At 37.3% G+C, this 20802-nt stretch overlaps 1 long non-coding RNA gene across 1 annotated transcript in view; it reads left to right on the top strand.

Moving 5' to 3' along the window:
* LOC131519177 (uncharacterized) overlaps positions 1 to 17032 on the top strand; it is a 167342-nt gene extending 150310 nt beyond the window's left edge. The window contains exon 3 of the long non-coding RNA XR_009265511.1: positions 16900 to 17032. This is a non-coding gene — a long non-coding RNA (uncharacterized LOC131519177). The remainder of the gene's footprint in view (positions 1 to 16899) is intronic.
* Positions 17033 to 20802: the final 3770 nt, after the last annotated feature.

Below are 20802 nucleotides of genomic sequence, written 5' to 3'. Positions count from 1 at the left end.
CAAGAATATGAACACTTTTTAGAAATATTCTCCTGACACTTGAAAATAAAGATTTTACATAGCTAACTATATATTTGTTCAATTTATTTAATTATATTATTCTTCTATATGTGACTTTCTATCTTTGTAGATATGTCAAAGGCAGGAAAAGGTATATTAAAGTCTCCCATAAAAACTATATTTTTGTATTTTTCTCCTTGTTTTGCAACCCGTTTCTGATGTGTGGGGTGTGTGTATTTTTGAATCTGGGACCATAGTTTACAGTCTGTTAAGGTTCATGATTTTTATATCTTTATTGAATATTGTACCTTTAAAAATTTTTTTAATGTTTATCTTTTGAAGGGGGGGAGAGAGAGAGCAAACGAGTGTGTGTGAGCATGAGCAGAGGAAGGGCAGAGAGAGAAGGAGACACAGAATCCGAAGCGGGCTTCAGGCTCTGAGCTGTCAACACAGAGCCTGATGCGGGGCTCGAACCCACAGACTGTGAGATCATGACCTGAGCTGATCATGACTCAACCAACTGAGCCACCCAGGCATCCCGAATATTATACCTTTTGATTTTTAAATCTTGAATTACATAGTATTTTACCCCCCACCCCAAATATTCAACCTATATTTATAGCCAATTGTAAATATCAGAAGTAAGGTATCATCTTTTATATTTTCTTTATGTAAAATGAGAAACTTAACACACTTTTACCTACTTTCATTCATTCAATCAAAAAATACTTCTTGAATACCTATCATGATTCCCTAGGCACTATTCCAATTGTGAAAAATAAGTATAAAAGTCCCTGCCATCTTGGAGTTTAATTCTAGTGGAGAGAGACAGATAATAAACAATAAGTAAGCAAGTAAATGACCATATTTCATTGATTCAAATAAGTATATTTTTTCCCCCGCAATTTAACGTCTTTGAAATCAGGATGTCTTTACAATGGATGATTCATCATGTTCAATTGGCTGTGCTTTTTTGGGTAGAATACTTTAAAAATGGTAAGACTTGGGCGCCTGGGTGGCTCAGTCAGTTGAATGTCTGATCTCATGGTTTGTAAGTTGGAGCCTTGCATCAGGCTTACTGCTATCATCCTTTCAGGGGAGATCCCGCTTTGGATCCTGTCCCCCTCTCTCTGCCCCTCCCCCACTTGCACTCTCTCAAAAATAAATAAACGTTAAAAGAAATGGTGAGCCTTATAATTAGTGATGTGTTATATTAAATGAAATATTATAGTATATCCAATGGTGATAAATGCTATGGAGGAAACGAAGGTGGAGAAGGGGTATGGACATTTCTGGAGAAGTGTTGCATTTTTACATAGGATGATCAGGGATGCCTGCCTCCCTGAGAAGGTGACTTCTGAGCAAAGACCTTAAAGAGATGAGAGAGTGAGTAGGACCACTGCGTGCAGTTGTGCAGGTCATACACTGCTTTACTTTCATGATTACCATTTATATGGATTATGTGAAGAGCCTTACAGCTATGTTCAATGCCTATGGGAGGGAGCCATGTGGATATCAAGGGGAAGTAGGGTCTAGGCAAGAGTACATCATATGCAAGGGTACTGATTCTGGTGGGCACCTGGCATTCTCAAGGCACAGGGTGAGTAGGGGGGAAAGTAGTAGGGGATGTCAGAGAAGTCAGTAGGGGCCAGCTTTTATAGAGTCCTGTAACCACATTGGGACTTTGACTTTTACCTTGAGTCAGACGGGAAACAATTTGAAGATGTGGAAAAGGCAACTGATAACATCTGACTTACATTTCTGAAAAGGACCACACTGACTACAGTGTGAGAAGAGACTACAAAATGGGACAAAATAGGATACGATGAGATAGGTTAGTAGGCTTACTGCAATAATACAGGTGTGAGACGAAGGTGCCTGGGTGCAGGGGATGAGAAGTGGTCAGGGTCTGGGTACATTTTGAAGGTATGTAGGGCCATAGCATTTGCTTATGGATTAAATATGGGATGCGAGTCAAAGAGAGGCGTCAAGGATGTTTCCAAGTTTTGGGGGTCTAAGCAATTGCTCTCACTTCCCTGTTTGTTTATATAATCTAGGGTTTAAAACACAAATTATACATATAAAATTACTTTTCAATAACGTATATTTTTGTTGAAGTACTGGTACAGATATTTATATTCAGTTTTGTAACAAAATTTATTATGCTTACATGGCACTAAGTTAAACTGGTTTTAGTTCCTATCTGCTTTATTATCATTCCTTGGTTTCTAGATTTTGCTATTATTTGAGCTGTCTCAATATTGACCTCTGTCCATAACATTCTACTCTGTGTTTTGTTATTAACAATTTTTAGCTCAATATGGGATAGGATGTATAGACAATGAGAACAAGGACAATGACACTTTGATTTCCTCTGTCTACCCATATGATAGAAAGATAGATGTTTGGTTTTCTGCTTGGTATAAGCTGTTGTTTCTGAACCAGGGGAATGACAGAAGATGGAAAATTGTCATCTATCTATGTATGAGTCAGCCCAGCCCTTTCCTGTGGTGTAACAGGGGTAGGTCACTGATTTGATCTTTCAGTCTGGTTCCGTTGACCTTGCAATAAATAAATTTCCCTGATTCTGGAGGCAGAGTGATTATCAGGACTTGTTCTTGGTGTTGCTCTTTCTTTTTGCCTTGTTCTTTACCTTCACGTAATCTCATGCGGTGATGGTGCAATGTGTGTTAAGGGTGGTTTGTTAGACGTTATTTTAAGCTGGAATTCAGAGTCTTTAAATTTAAAACTAATTTAACAAGCTGCCTTAGTTGAAGAAGGCACCAGCTGAGAATAACTTCACTTGTTAAAGGGCCTTTATCTCCATTGGACTAGCAGGGTTTTGACTTAATATTTCAAAATGACACTTTTGTCTTCCTATACAATTGTCATGTGGAGCATTTTTGGGAAATTATGTCTTGTGTGACATCATACATAACACCTTACTCCTTTCTCCTAAAAAGACATTTAGTTTGCATTTCCTTGAGCAGAATTTGAAAGTAAAGCCACTCCCATCTATGCAAGACCACATTTGGATCCTGAGGGAAGTCTATTGCTTTCATGTAGACCCAGAGAATTAAGAAGTTAGTTCAGAAATTTAGGAGGTAACATTTGAATAATATAATGATGTGGTTTGTAGTCAACACCCTGCTCTGCCTCCGTTGTTCTGTGCATTGTCATGTTGAGGTATTATGGAAACTGCCTATATCTAAGCTCCTTGAACACAAGTGGAACAGCAAGCAACACTGGCTTTGCACAGTCCCCAGAAAGCCATCTCTAGGAATATAGCTTTTATAGCATATATATAGGAACAGTCAGTTCCTATATACTTCTGTATATATTTTTATTCCTGAATTATGTATGGGAATGCAGTAAGTATTCTGGGGTGAGTCTTTACAGACAAAATAATATTGTCCCTTTTCAAATGTTGGACACGGCTAGTGCCAGCCCACCAGGAAGGCCTGAAAGCCTAGCCATCTGTCAGCAGAAAGAAAGAAGTGTTACCAACTGAAAGCGAAATGGTCTTTCACTGAGAGGAGTTCTCCTTAGGATATTCTAGTCATCTTTTGTGAGTTTTGCTCCATTGAACAATAAAACCAAAGCCTGCTTAAGCATGGCTTCATGATTCTGCAATGAAGATTTTCTCTTATGGGTGGTTGTACGTTGACAACATTCTATTAAATGACCTTTTCATGTAAGTTAAGTTTAATGGGATCAGGAAATTGGTAGCTGTATACCTAGAATTGCTATTCCCGGAAAAACTTTAAGAAAATATTTTAATATCTGATGGAAATTACAAATAGCCACTCATCCAGAGGACATTGATAGAAGGAGAGAAAATGGGAAAGGATAATGTCAATTTATTTTTATTTCTTTGTTCTTCCCTAGGAAGTAATATGTGGTTGAAAACTTAGATGGATGGTGAGGGTTTTAGGCCATACTGTGAAACTGTTCTCTTGATTAAGCAATCTTATTTACAAATACAAGTGTTATTTCTATGCACCTTCTATGTTTAAGCCCTCTTCTACATATTATGAGAACTTAAAAAAAATTTTTTAATGTTTATTTTTGAGAGAGAGTACAAGTGGGGGAGGGGTAGAGAGAGAAGGAGACACAGAATCTGAAGCAAGCTCCAGGCTCTGAGCTTCAGCACAGAGCCCAGTGCAGGGCTTGAACTCACAAACCGTGTGAATGGTGACCTGGGCCAAAGTTGGACACTTAACCAACTGAGCCACCCAGACAGCATGTATTATGAGAACTTAAATAACAAACAACAAATCTTAGAATAGTAGGAAGAAAGGTCTTTTTTTTTTTTTAAAGAAAGTTTATTTATTTTGAGAGAGAGAGAAAGAGCACACACAAGTGGAGGAGGGGCAGAGAGAGAGAGAGAGAGAGGGAGAGAGAGGGAGAATTCCAAGCAGGCTCCTCACTGTCAGCGTGGAGCCCCATGTGGGGCTCAAACTCACAAACCAGTAGATCATGACCTGAGCTAAAGTCAGATGCTTAAGTGACTGAGCCACTCAGGTACCCCGAGAAAGGTCATATTTTATACAAACCATAGTAGAAAATAGTCAGAATCAATTTGCATTGTCATTCCTGTCTGGTTGCTAAAGAGATTACTTTATTTTGTGGAATTGTGGGGACTAATGTTTTCTAGTTTTTATGAAAAATATGGTTAATTTTCTCAAGTAAAAATAAAAAACCTATATATTAGCATTACAAATCCCTCAATTGCTTTAATCTTTATTGCGTACTATAAACAATATGCATAATCTTCCGTAAATGTCTCTCAACCTCTATAATTTTGGGGAGATTAAAATGTTAAATTTCAATATTACACTTCAAATGTTTAAAGCCTAATAGATAACTCAATTAATGAGAACACTATGTGCCATTGGACACATTGTGGCTTTCTCTCTTTTGTCAATATTGATTGAAATGGTTGTGGAAAGTGGCCAAATTAGACTAGATCTTTTAAATAATAGAATGTGTAAGAATAAACTGTATTTACCTTTGGGAAGCATTAAGGTACATGATTAGAAAAACAAGGTCATTCCTATCTCTTGTTCTTTGATCCTAGTCTCTGTTGGTGCTTTGTCCTGCTGTCATAGCCTAGTAACCTGCTCTGGTGGAGAAGCCACAGCTGCCCAGCTGTGCTAAATTATCTCCAGAATTCATTCTCCATCTGTGGACATTGTAGAGCCTATCATTATAGCCTTCTTTTAGGAAAACCTGTACTACAAAGACAAACTCACAAGGCAATCTCACAGATCATTATTCACACTATAGAGGATTTGGGGCAGTTGGGATTTGCAAAGGGAGTTACCTTGAGATTCCTGAAAAAATCAATCTCCTGTGTCCAATAAAACACAAATTGACTGCTACATTTTTTATTTTTTATTTTTTTGGGCAGAATTTTCAGCAGGACTTACTGAGCAAGTAAGTAAATTGAATTCTTTCTAAGCATTTTTAGGAAAAGAATATTGATTGTCACTCAAGAGATCCTCAAAATTGTTATTCCTTATAATTTTATGTCATTCAGATCTTGGGCAGGAATTTAAATCCAGATATTAAATATTTATTAATATTTCTTTCTTTGCTGGATTGCTTCCATTACCACCAAAGGATGGGTTTTGGTCCAGGAAAGTGATCGTTACAGCTTTTTAGTGGAATGACTTACTGATTTATAATGTGAAAAGTCATTAAGAAACCTGTAGAATATTGGATGGCTATTCTTTTTTGTTTTTTAAATTTTTTTTTTCAACATTTTTTATTTATTTTTGGGACAGAGAGAGACAGAGCATGAACGGGGGAGGGGCAGAGAGAGAGGGAGACACAGAATCGGAAACAGGCTCCAGGCTCCGAGCCATCAGCCCAGAGCCTGACGCGGGGCTCGAACTCACGGACCGCGAGATCGTGACCTGGCTGAAGTCGGACGCTTAACCGACTGCGCCACCCAGGCGCCCCTTGGATGGCTATTCTTATAAATATTACTGTCTCCTATAAGTTACTACACCCTGAATTGTAATTGTCTTTATTTTTTGTGTTCATGGGCTTACATATATGCATATGCTCACACACACAAACACACACACACACACACACACACACACACACTTTGTATAGTCATTAGAGTGGGTGTTAAATTGCTATATTCCTTCAGTTAAAAAAATAAGGGTAGGAGATTTTCATATCTAAAACCTTAATATTGACATCAGTGAAGTATGCACATGGGAATGTGAGCTATAGAATTGGGTCTTTTAATAGCAGTTGCTGGCTTGGAATGCTTTCTAAGGCCAGGTTCAAATCTGTTCTAAGGCAAAAGAAGATGTTTACCTTAAGAATCTAAGGCACAGGAGCTCAACTGGAGACTGTTTGCTGCACAAATAAATGCTAATGCAATGGAATGTTATTTGCGTCAGTCTATTCCTAAATACATTAATTTTCTCTTTTGCTATTCCAAATGTTCAATTAAATTCTTCAGCCTCTCTCCCCACTTCCCCCCTGCCCCCCGCCTCAACCCGCACCAGGAGCATAACTTGAACATAGAATTAGTTCCATCTGAAGCAAGACTTTTAACCTGTTGTTTCTTGGGCTGCATTTGTACATTTTATATACCAGTTTTAAAATGATTCAATAGTGAATTTGCAAATCATGACATAAAGTAATACTATTAGTGCACTGAAATATGTGGCTAAATGAATGCTGATTTTTAAACCAGGATTATCTTTTAATTATCTTTCAATTAAGTTTTTTTCTAACTATAAACTTTTACAGCACATTTTTAGTCTGTATCTATTTTCATATTTATTTATGCTACTGAAGAGAAACTGCACTAAATGAAAAAAATGGATTTAACATAAAGACCCAGGTAGAGCTATGCAAATTGGAGATATAATAAGACAATATAAATATGTATCCTTTTTTATGGAGCTAATGAAAAGATGTTGGGATTTTATTGTGCTTTTATTTTATAAATTAATGGACATTGTTATCATTTGAATCGTACTTTGGAGAATGCTTACCACTTTTTTTGAAATGTCTGTTTCCTACAATATGTCTCTATTAAGAGTTAACAGATTTATGTGGCACTAAAAGAGTAAAAAATAATGTAATGAAGAGCCATCTATCATTGAAATAGACTCTCCTTTTGAAAGCTCATATTGGAAAATCTGAGGCAGAGTGATGTAAACAATATCTATAAACCTTGAACTTACAGAAATGATGAGTTACCATTTTTATGGAATCAAAATCAAAGGCCAAAAAGGAACAATTTGAGGCCATCAAAAAATCAGGGTCACTGCTTCATGTGCCTGCCCTGTTTAGACAACGGGTGAACTTGCTTCCTTTCTTTAGTCTTTGCTGAAGGAATTTCAGTGCTTTATATAGAAATTTGATGCTCCATGCAACCAGAAGATTTTTACTTATATATAAACAAAGTAAAACATCTCTTTATAATTTAGGTATGGAAAATAAATTTATAATAGTAGTGCATACAATTATATATATGTTATGTAAAGCAAAAATACCTATTAAGATTAAAGGAGTCTTTGCAGACATACTACATGTAATGTGTGACTCTTGTTTGGATTCTGATTCAAAATGAGGTCTCAAAGGACACTTTGAGATACTGGGAAGATTAAACATAGTTTAGAATGTAGACAGCATTAGAAAGACTGTATTAAACTTTTTGGGTACCATAACAAAATAGTGATTAAAAAAATCCTTATCTGTTAAAGATAAGTAATGATGTATTTCTAGAAGAAATGATTTGGTGTGTGGGATTTGCTTTAAAATACTCCAGAAAAAAATCTGGAAGAAAGTTGAGAAGCAAGAACAGGAGAAAGTTGTTGGTTCTCAAAGCCGAGCAGAAACATCTGAAATCTTCCATAATGAAAAGTTGGGGGGAAAAAAACACTCATGTCAGAATATACATATTCAAGGGAGTATTATCTTAAAAGTCATCTTGGAAGGTTGTATGCTTATTAAATAGTTATTCCAGCAGTAACAACACCAGTTAAAACAGCTCTGAAAAGCGTCATTTGAAAATGTGCTCATGACAGTGGAATTCTCAGTATGTGGCCCACATAGCTCAAGTCAGGGTCTGGGTTTCCCCAGGGGGAGCAAGGTACAGGAGGGAGTCCTTTGTCAGCAAACATACTGCATCCAAAGGTAAGAGGGGATTTTTAAATCAGAGTCTATTTGGAAAAAGAGTAGTTCAAACATTGGAGAAATCATTGCTAACTTTCAGTTCAAAGAGCCAGAAGCAGAATCCAGTACTGGATTCAAGATCTATGAATTGGAAACAGGGTGGAGATTGAGATAAAGTTGAGAAATACTATTGAACTCAAACAAGCTAAGTAATCTAATGTTACTAGATAATAATGAACACCAGTAGGGTGTCTGTTGCTCTATTAGGTGTGCTGGTGGATGGGCGGGGGATAAACAAAGGAGCCAGCATAGGAAAATTAGACACACTCCTGTAGAACTGCACTTCACTTTGGAGCTCACGGCATATCACCCAGTTTGGCCATCTACTTCTGATCACTGAACTTAGCTCTGAATGACTATTGTCAATTTTCACAAATTAGACATACCCTGAAGAGATGAAGCTTTGCCAGTCTGCACGATATTCAAAAGAATATGCCCCAGGTTCTGAAGCCCATTCCCAAACGAGGGTTTGCAAAAGACTGGAAAATAGAATCCTTGCAATAAACATGCAGCTTCTTTCCTTAAAGAATAGCCTGTTTACGTAATATAAAAATCCCATTATGTTTTTGAGAATTCAGCCCTATCACTTTTAGTTATAGCTCATAATTGTTATTTACTGTAATTTCTAATTTAAAGATGTTAAGAGTGGGGTGCTTGGGTGGCTTAGTCCCTGCATCAGGTTCTGTGCTGGCAGTGCAGAGCCTGCTTGGGATTCTCTCTCTCCCTCCCCCTCTCTCTCTGCCCCTCCCCTGCACGCGCATGCATGTGTGTTTGTGTGTGTGTGTGTGTGTGTGTGTGTGTGCGCGCGCGCGCGCACGTGTGCGCACTCTCTCAAAATAAATAAATAAACTTAAAAAATAAAGATATTAAGATTAACTAGCATAACTAAATTATAATAATTCATAGGAAAAGTGTGTGGGTGTGTCTGTGTGTGTGTGAGAGAGAGAGACAGAGACTTTTACTTCATTGTCTTTGAACAGCTGGGGAGTTCTATCCCCTTACCTCCTACTCTAAAGGAGGAACCTATCTTGGTTCTTATAACCTTGACTCTATCATCAATTCATGTGAGAAGCAACACTAACTCATCTAAAAGGTTGCCATATTCATTCATTAAATGTCATCTGCCTTGCCATATATCACAGCATGAGAAACCCTTACCTTCCGGTTGGGAACAAGAAGGATAAATATAGTCACTTCCTTTCCTTCCCTTGGAATCTCTGGCCACCTAAGCAGACAAATATGAGGGTGCAGCTGATAAATACAAAGCTTATGCCAACACACATCCCCATTAACACATTAGGCAGATGAGCAAGAGCCCTTATGACTGCAGTCTAGGCAAATCACTGCGAAGGTGCCCTTGATCCTGCAGGTCCCTCTTCTGTCGCCACCTACATGAGCTGGAGACCACTTTGCTAGTGACACTACCTTGGGGAAAGGAGGGAGGAAGACATTACTAGCAAAAGTTGCTTCTTCTTTGTAGTTCTCACATTTCTCTTGCACACCTGACATCTGACACAATGAATGCATTATCAAATCATTAGCCCCCATCAAATAGGAGGTGACTGCATCTTCTGTCTGTCAATGCTGTATAGATCCAGAAGAGAAGCAGTTAAGTGTTAATGGATTTGCTTTAGGCATTTTACAACCTATTGGTCCTAATTAGACTGAAAAAGGGTTGCTATAGACAACCTGGAATTTAAATAATGTATTTATTCTCCTTTATTCTTCTTAAACATTTCATCGAGAACTTAGGGGAAAAAAGAGAAATATTGTGAAACAGTGTAATTTTGCTTTTTCAAAACAGAGCCTAAACCTCACTGAGTTATTCTGTGCCATTGATGACGTGGCTTAGCAAAATTTTAAAATAGTATCTTGAGCATAGTGCACTCAAGAAGCTTACGTGAAGTATCACCTAAACAATGAGGTTGCAAGAGAAACTTGAATTGATCACTAGAAACACAAAGGCAGTTGTAGAAAAGCAGAGATTCTCCAAACAAGGAACAGGGATGGTATCTGAAAGCAGCATGGGTCCAAGTAGTGTTAAGCCTGAAGAAGTAAGAACAGAGGGGTCACTTATTATACGAACTTTAATGAGCTGTCTTAAAGCAGCAACAGCAGAGGTCCTTTGAAGTACCCAGAACCCTCAGAAGACAACATTTGGAGAGATATACAGACATTTGCAATAATCAATAGGAACAGTGGCAAAAGCATTAATTAAAGCTGTTGCAGTTCCTTGCAATCCAAGGAGGTTGAGATTTCAGATAATTGTAGTACAGTAAATGGAATAAGGAAGCCAAAGCTCTTTGTCTCAGATGCAGGCCAATTTTCCATGCACAATCAAATTTTACTTCTTATATCCCCTAACAGCTGCTCTAAACCCACTGAGGATTTGGAAGTCATGATACAATATTAGTAAGAAAATTAGAGTGGTAGCAAATCACAAGTTGCTTTCTGAGCAACACAGTAGGAGGTCAGTTAATATTAAATATCCATAGCCTGTGTGCACACACTCACATTTCCTGGGAGACTCTAAGCAAAATACAGCCTTTGGGGATACACACTTAGTAGCTTTTGCATAACAATAACCAAGATGCTGATACCAGCTAATGAAATTCTGATGCTGAAGAAGGGCCCCAAAGGCTCAGAACAAAGGCCTCTAGGAAAATAGGGATAAACTTCTTATTTAAACAGTAAACAACCAATCTCATATATTTTTTCATTTAACATATATTTATCGAGGGCCTTCTTCCTATCACTTTGGATAGGCCCCAGAGAAGTCATAGTGAGAAAATACAGACTCTGTCCCTGACCTCAAGGAGTTTAAACTTAGAGGGAGACAGATTTCAATGAAACATTCACATAAATAAGTGTATATTTACAAGCTGAAATTACTTTGAAGTGACGGTACCTGGTGCTATAAAAGCATCTAACAGAAGACACTGACCTTGACTATGAAGGGTGAACAGGGAATATGAGGGATGACCAGGAATTCTAGAAGAAGAGGAATTGAAGAGAGTTCTTGTTTGAAGGGAAAGTATGTGCAAAGAACCTGTGGCCTGAAGGAGCATAATGCTTTAAGAAACTAAGATAGGACATTTGGGGACAGAGAGGGAAGAGTAAGATGTAAAATGAGGTGGAAACACACAGGTAGGCACCAGACCATGCAGGGCATAAGACTATTCTATCCTGTAATTGCAACAATGGGAAACCATTGAAATTTAGGTAGATAGTTGTTGTGAGCCTTTTGAAGTGATCAATTAGGATAAAGTGTGAAGAATGAGATGGAAGAAACCAAGAAGATTGCTATAGGCAGTGGCTCAAGAAAGAGGATGGCAGTCTGGACAAAGATGGTAATGAAGTATGTGGAGAGCCATGAACAATTCATGGAGAGATATTTAGGAATTAAAATAGACAGGAATTAAAGTTTTAGATATGAGAGGTAGTAAGTGAGAGGGAAGTGTTGAAGATGAATCCTAGATTCTGACTTCCTTAATAGGATAGACAAGGCATTATTTCCTTGAATAGACATCCCTGGAAAAGTAACTGGTTCATTACAAGTTCATAAGTTTATTACAAATACATTGAGTTTGGGGGTAACTGATGCACATAAGTGGAGATTTTTCATTCCTATTAGATATTTGGGTGTATAAATTTGTGTGTCATTGATATGAACCTAGTAATTGAAGTTAGGGATGTACATGAAATCATCAATAGAAAGAGTAGAAAGTAAAAAAAAGAATATGGCTATGACCAAGTCTAGAAGAATTGTATTATTTAATACAGTGGCCCTCAAAGCGTGATCCCTAAACCAGCAGCATGGGAATCAGCTAGGAATCTATTGGAAGTACAAATAAAAAATTCTGGGGGTGAGGTTCAACAACATGCCCCAAACATGTCTTCAGGTGTTTCTGATGAAGTTTGAGAACCACTAATAATGGAAGGGTGGAGGAGACATGTCTGTAAATATTACTGAGATTGAGATGCTTAACAGATGATAAAAGGAAAACCAAGAAAGTCATTAGAGCCATTAGGAAAAGGGAGGAAAGTAGTTCAAGGAGAAGATCAAATTCAACAGAGTCAAATGTCATTGGGAGATCAAGTGAAATGGAGATACTTTTGACTCTAGAGAAAGCTGTTTCAATCAAAGATTGAGATGAAAATATACTGGAGAGATTTTGAAGCATGAGTGAGAGGGGAAGAAGGGGATAAGTATAGACAACTCTTTTTTTTTAAACTTTGGATAGACTGAATCTGGAGGAGAAAGTGGAGATGTGTTTTAAAATATTAGTGTCATGAACATGTTTTAATGCTGAATGAAATGATCAGCTTGAAAGAGAATGCAGAGCAGACAGAGGTAGTATATCAGTAATGAGGGTTCTTAAGAAGGCAAAGGGTATGGGTTCCAAAGCACAGATGGAAAGACCGTATTCAGATCCACTTTCTTATAGCTTCCGGATGAGTAGAGGACACTGTCTCATCCCATTCTCCTTCTTGCTTACTCTGTTCAAGCCACATCAACTTTTTTGTTGTTCCTGAACATGTAATAAAGTTTTCCTTCTTCAGGACCTTAGTTCTTGCTTTCCTTCTTGATCTTCCCATGAATGACTGGTGTCATGTGAGTCATAACTCAAATGCCACCTCCTCAGAGAAGTTTTCCTTGACACTATATCTTATGTTGCCATCCTCTCTCACCATCTCTGATCAAAACCTCATCCATTACCCTATCTCTTATTCCTCACAGCACTTTTCCCTCTCTGAGGGTATCTTGGGTATTTGCCCACTGTCAGGGAACACCATGGGACAGAAAGACTTCCCTGTTCATGGCTATAGCTCTAGAGTTCAGGACAGCACCTGGAGTGTGGTGGGCATTCTATAAACATTTGTTGAAGGAAAGAATAAGAGAATGGGTGCAGAAATATCTATCTGTTTGTACATTCGATAGAGGGAGATGAGGTGGAAGGGTTTCTTTCCACTAGATTTTATTTTCTCTCCAAGTATGTAAGGGAGGTCATCTTCCAAGACCAAAGGTCAGAGGAAATTGAGGATGTTGATTTGCTGAAGAGTGGAGAATGTTTTAGCTAGTCCAGTCGGTGAAAGACTGAGTAGACTATATAATCCAGGAGTTCCAGGTGGTATTGAGAATCAATTTGAGAATGATAACCATGAACTTAGAGTGGGACAAATTGCTCTGCTGAATGACTTTCTCCAGTGATACTCAGATAAATGGGAAGACACAGGAAAAGCTGATAGTACATTGGGATTGGTGTTTTCTCAGGTGGGGCCAGAGACTGTAGAGTATTAGCAAGAATGTTACTGAGTACCAAGGACTTTAAAGGGTTAGAGAGTTTAGCAGGAATAGTTGATCAGGAAACATGGAAGTTGGGAAAGTTGTAACCAAAGATCAGGATGCCCAAATTAGACATGTTCTGAGTCACGCTTTCATGATGACAGGAAGAGTGTGAGGTTGAGGTGGATGTGGGAGAACTCATTAGAAATAAAGGTCAGTGAACTGAGCTTTTCACTTCTAAAATCTTTTGAAGGCCCGAAACATCTTATAAACCAACCAGATATTTCAAATCATAATACAAAATACTTAACTAAAAATAACAACAGGTAAAAAGTGTCTTACCATAATGCTACCATGCTATTTTTGTGTTGGTCTTAAAGTAGCATCTCTGAATTATGAATGATAAAGTAAAACCTCATTACCTCATTTCACTAATTAATAATTAGTGATAAATTATTTAGCTGGGCTGATACTTTATTTCATTAGTAAAAGCTACAGAGTAAGAAATGGATTTGTATATTGATTCTGTCACCTTTCTGTGGGTGTGTTGGCCTTGGGCTAGGTTCCTAACTACTGAGCCTCTGCTTTGGGATTTGTAAAAAGGAGGAAAAATTAAATGTCACACAGCATTATTGTGAGGTTTAAATGAGAACATGTAGGTAAAAATGTCTATAAATGATAGTTGTCACACAATTAGAAGGCCTTAGACTCTATAGAAAAGATATTTGTTATGGAAATAAAAATTATAATAAGACTCAGCCAGATGCTTATCTTTCTTACAATTTTTAAACCTTCTTAGAAACATTGTTTACAAATAATGCATATAATAATTATCATTCTTCATTAAAAATTTAAAGTGGATCAAAATAACTGTCCTGTTTGTCAACTGTACCTAAAATTTATGAAAATGTATATATTAAAAAATACTTTATAATATTGATTTTTCCTGATGTCAAAGAGGCTTTTTTTCTCAGAATATACATTTATTTTGTTATTCTAAAATATGGCAATTCTAGCACTATGCCTATGTGTAGGGGTGTGTGTGGGTGAAGGGCATGGGTGGGTGTGTATATATGTATATCATATCTGTGGCTTCTGTAACTTTTCTTTTCACATCAAACTTGATTCTCATAATTTTTATTCTCATCTGGACTGGTTTAATTATGGAGGCATCAATTTTCAATATCAATAAATAGAATAGATCGATACAATGTGTTTACTCAAATCTATGGTCTGAGCAGCTCTTCCAAATCATAACGTGAAACACTTAACTGAAAATGAGAACACAGCATTATTACATAAAATAGACACGGAATATTTTATTGCACTTTTGTAGTACTTTTTTTTTTTTTTTTTTTTTTTTAGGGAGACATGCATTTACCCAAACCTAGTATTTGGTGTTGTGAGCAGAAAGAGACAAAAGCAAAAGGTAATTTATTGTTTTATCAAGGGATGAGGACAAACCTCATTTTTACAATATGATCAAGATTCTAAAATAACTCCAAATTTTCTCCTTACTGACTTGACAACATGTGCATACCTCCCCCGCACCCTTTTTAGTTGGTAAATCAATGGGATAGAATTGAAAGCAGACTAATGACTCCTACGTATGAAAAATTATGTCTGTCTGCTCTCCAGTGTGTGTTGTCCACGCACTGCCAAATGAAGATGCCACTTGAAAGTTCCCATGAATATTTGTTTTGATTACTTACACTTAGGTTGTCTCAAACTATTAAGAGCAGGAAGCTGTTTTTTTCCACATCAACTCACTAGAGTCTGAGCTCACCTATCCATCAAGTGAAAATGGTATTTAATTGGCAGCTGCTGAGAAAGTTCAAAGAACAGTCATCAATACGATTTCCCATGCTGTAGCTGTTGCCTGAATGAAACTTGCCAGGATGCCGGCAAATGTGAACCAATTTTCAGTAAACATTCTGTTATTTTAAAATCCTTGGTGAGGAAATTCTTAATATATGTTTTTTCCTCCTCTTATTTTTGGGAAATATCTCACTCGGGAACAATACAAATCTTTGTATCATAGGTAGGAGTAAGGGAAGTAGAATATTTAAATGTTGACAGAAGGGAAAAACAGGTTGAACACAATAATATTTGTAACAATGATGCGTGTTTTTCTTTTTTCCTTTCAAGTTGAATACAAAGTAGGAAATGTAATTAGGTGAACTAGGTTAGTTTCTTATTAATGCTGTCTCGCGATTGAAAAAAGCAATGATGCAAATTATCCTTTATGTTTTTCCAGCTTGTTTTGGAAAATCCTAGTACCTTATCAAACATCCGTGGTGTTCCAAAAACTGAAACAGGATAGGTGAAGAGGCCTGTAGATAGGCTTCACTGTCCTCCAGGCCTTACTTTAAATGACTCTCTTAGCAATGCTTACTTCACTTTGGAATCTTTTTCCACCCTCTTCAGGGAAAAGAGCCCTTATGTGTCTGATATTCCTGGTGTCTGGCATCCCTACTAGAACATAAGAGGCATATAATAAATACCTGTTAAATGGATGAATGAATGAGTGAACTGCAACAACATATATACCATCTAACCTGGAGTTGAAATACAGCCCTGTTTCAATCATGAAGTCACATCTGTATTGATAAAACATCAGAGCTGCAATGGCAGGGGAAGGTCCATGTGTCTTGTTTTGGTCTAACCATTGACTAGGAGGCCTTAAAATGGGACTTTACAGGCTGATTAAAAATATCTATGTGATGACTTGGTTATTATTTATAAAAGAGTAAGATGTACGTGAATGATGGTATGAGTTATTATTTATGCAGTTCTAATTTTCCATAAATATTGAGCATTTGTGGCAATGAGTAGAAGTTTTAAAACTGAGAACAACAGGTTTCTTTTTTAGTTTTTTTAAGTCTGAAATAAATAGGGCATCAGCAAAGCCATCTGAGGATGCCTTGCTGCCTGAGTAAGAGGAGGTGGGAAGACACATTCTAGAATTCGTATCACTTAAGCCAAGGCAGGAGAAACTCCTGCCGAGGATCAAGTTTGGATTTAAATTTGATGGGAGAAAATAAATGTTGGCAATGCTCAGAGAGGCTAACAGTCATGGATTTGGGCATCCCTCATAGATCCCCAGCAGAGGTTTGAGTATCAACTTTGAATAGAATAAAGGATTTTTATTTTAATAATTTAATAGTTTGTCAGACACATAGAATTTGGGGAAAAGGGCCATTTTCATATTTCACCATGACGTCAATACCTCTGTTGGATTGAAATGTCTCAATCATGTTAATTTTACCAAATAGCTCTTTAATATAGTGACTATGTTTGTCTACACTGCTTTTGGTTTGGCCTCCTTTATCTCTTTTACCTGGATCACTGGGTAGCCTTCTGACTGGCTCTTATTTGATTCTCTTTTTTTCATTCTTCAGTAAATTTGCTGCATTCATTGATGTGATCATCTAAAACAGGAACTGGCAAACTCTTCCAACTGCTGTTGTAGTGTGTAAGCAGCCATAGACAATACATAAATGAACATGGCTGTGTTCCAATAAAATGTTTTCTATGGGCATTGAACTTCATATACTTTTCATGTGTCACAAAATATTATTCTTTTGATATTTTCCAGACATTTAAAAATGTAAACAACCCATCTTGCTCGTGGGCCATATAGGAACCGGAAGCAGGCAGTCTTTGGCTGGTAGACCATAGTTTGCTGATCCCTGTTGTAAAGCAAATTTAATTGTAAGTTCTTGACTTTCTATCTTTAAGTGGTAAGTTAGGTTATTAAATCACCTGCTGTGACAGTTGGCCACTATACATTGGCTTACACGGGGTTAAAGCTGATATTTATTTTTGTGTACCAGTCTAAGTGAAATTAGGCCAGGGTATGTGTGGAAGCCCTATGGAGCTGGGGACCCAGGCATCTTCACTCTAGTTGGTCCTCAGTGTGCTGCCCTCATCTGCATGGTCCAAGTTGCTTCACCATCACTAAATTTACATTCCCAGTGGGAAGGAGAGGAAGGGAAGGAGAGGGCAAGTTTCCTTTTAAAAGCATGACTTCAAATTGCACATATTACTTTTGTTCACTTCACATTGGTTGTAACTTGGTCATGTGGCCACTGCTAGCTATTGAGGGAAGCTGGCAAATACATTCTTTATTCTTTGCATTGAAGTGTCCAGTTTACAATCGTGCATGCTAATAGTATGAGAAAGAAGAAGGAATATGGGGGAGAGGGCAACTAGTGGTATTTGTTCTCTCTCCATTGTATTCTGAGGTAATACCCTGGCTTTACTAATATGGCTCGATTTCCCATTCCAGTCCAATTTTCCATCACTTCCCAGTTTGAATCTGTCCCTTGCTAGAATATGAGCTGCCTGAGGGCAATATTTTATTTCATCTTTGTATTCCTACTAGTGTCACTTAGAAAAATCTCCATCTATATTTGTTGAATGAATAAATGACAGGATGCTTTTGTCCAGCAATACTAAGCTGGACTTTGCTGGCTGTCAGGAGTCTATTAGACTGTGTGAAATGAAAAGGAAATAGGATTAGTTAGGGTCCTCTGGTTGGAAGGAAAGAAAATTCAGTCTCAAAAATTTAAATAAAGTAGAGCTTATCAAAACTACACTACCGCACTCACAAAATCAAAAGAAATGCTTACAAAAATAACCAGGTAAGAAAGAAGCAAAGGTGCATGGGAGATCTTCGAGAGTTCTAACAATGGGTGCCCCAGCTCTAATGTCTTCAGTCTCTGTGGGTCTTAATTCAGTTTTCAGACACCTGGGAGAGGGAGGATGACTGGCCTTGAATCAAAACCACCTTGTGCATAAGATATGGTGGAATATTGTCAGTGATATTTCCAACAAAGTAGAATGGAGTGGGTAAGGGGAAGTTCCTTAAAGAAAGGAGTTCATTGCCTAACAACAACAACAACAAATAGAGGACCATCATAAAGGTTTTGGGCAGTAATAACATTTCTACTCCACCACTGCTCCTTGGAGATGCTACTCTCACTCTGCTGTAGAGATAGCGTATTGGTCTTGAAACTCTATTCTGAAATTGTGGCATGGGGGCTGGAAGGCAGTAGACTTTCCTTTCCTAATTTGTCATAAGAGTCTTAGCTTATGGAGATGAAAGGCTCTGTCCCCGTGAGTCTTGCCAGGGTATCCATTGCGAAAATTTGCCAGTCTTTCTACTATACTATCCAATACAAAAGAAGGATAAAAATGTAGAAAAATGCCTGATGACCTCCCAAGGAGAGACGAAATGCAAGAAATGTAGACTTCTTTTTTTTTAATAGTCCTTCTTGGATCTAATTATGAATCATTGATTCACCTTTTTGATTCGTTGATTTCTCCAACACAGGGAATAGAGACCATACTGAACAACCTTATTTTTGCTGCTGTGTTGTTATTGTTATTCTTCTTCCATAAACTCAAAGAAGAAGGGTTTATTGTAAAATTTATATTTATCCAAGATAAAAAAAGAAAACTATAACTTCATCAAAATTGCAGAAAATATATATAACAAAATATCTTGAACATAAAAGTGACATCAGGATTGAGACAGAGAATGAATATAAGCAGGAATTTAGCAAAAAGCATGAGAGACTAAGCTAAAATTCGACTTCAGAGAGGAGACTCTTGGACAAAGATGTCCCTAGAATTTCTTGGATAATGACACAAGGTTGGTTGTAGAGCTTTGGAGGGGACCAAATTATCCTGAGGGAAATTGTGGGCAGACTCATAGGAAGCTGCATTAGGTGTAGCAGGTACAGGCAAATGGACTACACAGAAAACGATTGAATACACTGAAAAATTACATAAAATGTCATCCATTGATCAGTTAGGGTTCATTCAGTGCAAGGAATTAAACACTACATCCCTTTAATTAGCAATCTATGAAATACATATGATGCTCAAGGTTGTTAGAAGGAGAGAAGAAGTAGGTTCTAGGATGGGCCTCCAGGAATAACTTCTGGAAGATTTCATAATTTGTTTAGGGGAGCTAGCACCTTTAATATTATAAGTGGTGCTATGAGTTCAAGAACACACCCCATAACTTTGATACCAGATTAGTCATCTATAATGAACCAGTTCTGTAATGAAGCTGCTGCTGTGGACAACTTTCTCTCATTATCCAGGAATCTAGAGAATGGGCCCACAATTTTGATCCAAAGATTAGAATGAGATGACACGATCATTTCTTAACAACTGCACAGCTGGTAAACAGATTCTGAATCATTGTTGCAGAAAGCAACTTCCTTTTCCACGACATTGATTGCCAATAAAAAGACCTAAGAAGGAACAAGACAATTCTTTCACCTGACTTTGTCTCCCAAATTTCACATAGGAGCATCCAATTGACATAACTGAATTTGCATGAAGAATCTTAGATTCAAAGGAGTCTAAATATTTTAAGTTTTCCAGCTTCTCCAACTAAAAGGAAGATAGAATGGAGCTTGAAAAAGCTAAAGCTAACCTCCAATTCCACATACCTGTGATGTTTACTTATCCATATTTATGTATACGTATCTGGTCATGTGGATGTATCATTTGTACCATGTGAAGCCTAACTATGCCTTATATGCTTGTGCTCTGTGTGTATGTGTGTAGTACTTAATTAACCTATAACTGAAATGATTTCTGAGGAAAATAACACCTATAGGAAAAAAATATATATTTGGAGCTAAAGAGAGAAGTGAAGTAAAGTTGACTTTCTGTGTGGCTTAGTAACTAATGCATTTATACATAAAACAGGCTAATTTTTAAGAAGAGCTTCCAAAAGTCAATAACCTCCACCTTCAATGATTCTTTGAGTCTTTTATTTATAGATTGTCTTTCCCACTCTCATTTCCCCCTTACATCACAGGAACTCTGGCCTAATGTAAAGTGCTTCATCCTTGTGAGGTATCAGCTTGCCCTTTAGTTAGTCTTCTCCTTTATGCAGCAATACAGAGCGAATATAACCACAATGAGCTAATTTTTACCTAATTTCCTTCTCCCAGGGAGCAAGACAAGGGACTGTAGTTTGACCTCAATAAAACAAAATGGATTTGTATTAATGGCATACTAGTGAAAATCCATTAAAGTCATTTTAGATAAAAAAAATTGTTGAGATTTTCAAACCATACTAAGGTTTTTAGTATAAAATAACTTTATAATTTTTCTTATCACTGAAATAAAATTAAAGTGGAGTTCTCTTCTCATTTCTCTGGTTGGAAAAAAAATGTGAAGGGTTTGGGTTAACCACCCTACTGAGCTGAATGTACACAAATGCAAGTGAAGCTTTTCAAGATGCTAGCGGGCGATTCATCCAGGAAACAGAGATT

The sequence above is a fragment of the Neofelis nebulosa genome, chromosome 8 (genome assembly GCF_028018385.1).
Source record: "Neofelis nebulosa isolate mNeoNeb1 chromosome 8, mNeoNeb1.pri, whole genome shotgun sequence".
Classification (NCBI taxonomy): domain Eukaryota; kingdom Metazoa; phylum Chordata; class Mammalia; order Carnivora; family Felidae; genus Neofelis; species Neofelis nebulosa.
This window is presented reverse-complemented; position numbering and strand designations above follow the sequence as displayed.